Source organism: Aotus nancymaae, unplaced genomic scaffold (assembly GCF_030222135.1).
Source record: "Aotus nancymaae isolate 86718 unplaced genomic scaffold, 86718_ANA_hifiasm-v0.15.2.pri h1tg000058l, whole genome shotgun sequence".
NCBI lineage: Eukaryota > Metazoa > Chordata > Mammalia > Primates > Aotidae > Aotus > Aotus nancymaae.
The window spans coordinates 37,062,146-37,066,067 of record NW_026988472.1 but is presented as its reverse complement, the minus strand read 5'-3'; the positions used below and the strand labels follow the sequence as shown (position 1 = coordinate 37,066,067).

General features: G+C 44.6%; 1 pseudogene; it reads right to left on the bottom strand.

Annotated features, from left to right (window-relative positions):
* Positions 1–722: 722 nt before the first annotated feature.
* On the bottom strand, positions 723–2,118 carry LOC105705456 (tubulin gamma-1 chain-like; annotated as a pseudogene).
* Positions 2,119–3,922: the final 1,804 nt, after the last annotated feature.

The window sequence follows — 3,922 nt, the reverse complement described above, 5'->3', positions numbered from 1 at the left end:
AACATGTCCATGCTCCAGCCTTAGAATTCCAGCCTTGCATCTAGTGATTTTAATGTGCATCTGTGCTTAAGACTCACTGCAAGAGAAAATAATAAGCTTGGATCATTATATCATTTAAGGAGACTGTTTATATTTTGCTGGAAAATAATCTTAGCTATTTTTCAAAAGAAATGAAACCTTTCTTGGCATCTACAAAGATAAAATGCTTTTGCTACAAGTGATTGCCTTTTGGTGGTTAGTTCTTTTTATAGCTAATTGTATGCAGAAGATTTTGTTGAAATTATGTATTATTATATAGTGGACAATTAAATTTTCTGAAAGGGTAAGAAAAAATAGATGTTTACATCATGTTTCCTGCATGAAAAATTTCTTTGGTCAAAATTTTGCTGAGCTCTGAAAACATTTAAAAATTTTTTTTTATCATTTGCTTTGGCCTGTCAATATGCTATGAGCCAGTATCACAACATTTGAACTTTGGCAGTTTTTTAGCTGAGTGAATAATAATTCAGCAATTTTTAATTATGTCACTGATAACTAAACAAGTAGATGAAAATTTTTTTAACTTACATCCAGTGCTTTATTAAATATAAACAGTCTCATAAGAGGAGAAGTAAATGTGTTCACAGGCCAACAGAGAGTGCATGTGTATCAGAAAGAGTTGCGTGAAGTCCCTGATCTATACTCTGAGGGGGTGGTCAGTCAGGCAGGGCCTGGGCCAACCACTAAGGCAGATGAGGGTCCTTGTCCTGGGGGACTCGCTGCTCCTGGGCACCCCAGCAGATGTAGTCTGGTCATGTGGCTGCATGGCAGTCATCAATGAGCTGCTGCACAATCTCCCTGGACGTGTCCATCTCATCAAAGTCCTTGTGGAACTGCTCCAGGAAGGCCTCCTGCTTCCACAGCTTGTCATATTGGTGACAGGTTCTCTTGAAGAGCAAGGAGATGCTGGTGTGGTTGGCCATTATGAGCTCGCTGACTTGATGGCTGAGGGCAGTAGGGAGACTTCCTCAACAGGGCCAGCTGGATGCTGGCAGGGCCCCACGAGATGAAGTTGGCCAACTTCTGTTCCTGGATCCTCTGCAGGCTCTTGTGGACCTGGGTGGGGTCCACCCGTCCCTGGATGATGCTGAGGATGGCGATGGAGCAGTGGTTGGTCTGGTGGTCTTGGCCTGTGGACACCATCATGTTCTTGGGCTGCAGCAGCCACCTCATGACATCCAGGACCGTGGTCTTCCTCATGCTGGCCACTGACTGGTCCTTAGTGAGTGGGGTGTAGCTGGTCATGAGGAAGTGAAGCCATGGAATGGGAATGAGCAAGGAGATAAGGCCGATGAGGTCACTGTTCATGTGGCCAGGGTAGTGTAGGGTGGTGCTTCTGGCCGACATAATGGTGGACACCAGCTGGTTGATCTGGGAGAAGGATGGATTCTGGATGTGCAGGCGGTCTGTGGCAATCCAGTTCAGGGCTGTGTTGTCCAGCACCACAATACAGTCTGTGTTCTGCGTCAGCCTCTTGAGTGTGAGGAGTGAAATGTAAGGCTGGACCACCACATCGCTCATCTCGTCCTGGTTGGGAAACATTGAGTATGTCTGCACCAGCTTCTTAGGATAACTTTCATTCAGTCATTCTAAGAGGTAGGCACCCAGGCCAGAGCCTGCTCCCCAGCAATGGAGTGACACAGCACAAAGCCCTCTAGACTGTAACTACCATCTGCCTCCTAGTCAATGATGTCAAAAATGTCCTCGTGGATCTTCTGTCCCTGGGAGAATCCGCTGGCCTAGTTATTGCCAGCTCCTCCTCCATGCTTCGACAGGTAGATGTTCTCTGGGTTGTAGAGCTTGGCATAGTGGGGAGTTGAGGATGGAGTGGATCACCCAGGGCTCCAGGTCCAGCAGTACAGCCCGGCGGATGTAGGGCTCATCGTCTGCCTGGTAGACAAAGACGTCCTTGTGGTCAGTGCCCTCAGTGGTGAACTCTCCCATGATGCCCTCGAAGCTGATACCATGCTCGGCACACAGCTGTTTCCAGAACTCGAACCCAATCTGATTGCCACACTGGCCCAACTGTAGGGTGATGATTTCCCTGGGCATCGCTCCTCAGGCACCAATGCTGCAAAAAAAATTTTAAGTACCAAGTACAGCTGATACCTCATTTGCAATTCTTACTAAAACCCATTGTCTTAGTCCATTTTGTGTTGTTATAAAGGAATGCCTGAGGCTGAGTAATTTATAAGGAATAGAGATTTATTTGGCTTACAATGCTGCACACTATACAAGAAGCATGGCATTGACATCTGCTTCTACTAAAAACCTCAGGAAGCTTCCACTCGTGGCGGAAGGTGAAGGGGGAGCAGGTGTGTCACATGGCAAGAGAAGAAGCAACAGAGAGATAGGAGGGGTGCCCACACTCTTTTAAACAATCAGCTCTCTTACATGAACTAATAAAGTGAGAACTTACTCATTATTGATAAGACAACACCAAGCCATTCATGAGGGATCCACCCCTATGATCCAAACACCTCCCACCAGGCCCCATTTCCAACACTGAAAATCAAATTTCAACATCAGATTTGGAGAGGACAAATGGCCAAACTGTATCACCCATTTAATCCAAATGAATAAAATGCCCATTGTAAATATTGTACAGAATTTGCACAGAAGGTATGCTATGGTTTGAATGCTTTTTTCACCTCCAAAACTGATGTTGAAATTTGGTTGCCATTGTGGTGGTGTTGGGAGGTGGGATTCTGGGGAGATGATTAGGCCATAAGTGCTCCACCCTCATGGGTGGGATTAATGCTGTTTTAAAAGGGTGAGTTTGGTCCCCTCTTGCTCTCTTGCCCTTCCACCTTTCATCATGTGAGGATATAACAAGAAGGTCCTCACCAGATGCTGGCCTCTTGATCTTGATTTCCTAGCCTCTAGAAGTGTAAGAAAGTAAATTTCTGTTCTTTGTAAATTTTCCAGTCTGTGATATTCTGTTATAGCATAACAAATAAGACTAAGACAGGCCAGGCACGGTGGCTCATGCCTGTAATGCTGGCACTTTGGGAGGCCGAGGTGGGCAGATCACGAGGTCAAGAGATTGAGACCATCATGGCCAACATGGTGAAACCCCGTCTCTACTGAAAAAAAAAAATACAAAAATTAGCCAGGCATTGTGGCATGCACCTGTGGTCCCAGCTAGTAGGGAGGCTGAGGCAGAAGAATCGCTTGAACCCAGGAGACGGAGGTTGCAGTGAGCCAAGATTGTGCCACTGCACTCCAGCCTGGTGACAGAGCAAGACTCCGTCTCAAAAAAAAAAGACTAAGACAAAGTACAAGTTACATTTTTCAAGTGATCTATCAGAATAACTGTTGACACAATTTATGCTTTATGTAAAAGTAATAAAAATCAAATTTTTAAAATGAGCTTCAGCCGGACACAGTGGCTCATGCCTATAATCCCAGCACTTTGGGAGGCCGGGGCAGGTGGATCACCTGAGGTCAGGAGTTTGAGACCAGCCCAACAAACATAGCAAAACCCCGCCTCTACTAAAAAAAAAAATACAAAAATTAGCCAGGTGTGGTGGCACATGCTTGTAGTCCCAGCTACTCAGGAGACTGAGACAAGAATCACTTGAACCTGGGAGGTGGAAGTTGCAGTGAGCTGAGATTGCACCACTACACTCCAGCCTGGACAACAGAGTGAGACTCTGTTTCAAAAATAAAAAGTAAAAAATAAAATAAAATTAGCTTTCTGAAAATTCTTTTACTTACCAGATAATATTAGAAAATAAATGTAAAATTTTCTTTTCTGTTATTTTCTTTTGACAGTCCTCATTATCATATCAAAGGAGTATGTTCTTGCTCCAAATTGAACCAATTAAAAATCCATATTCCATGCACCATGAGAAGTGTTTTACAGTAGGTATCTCATTTA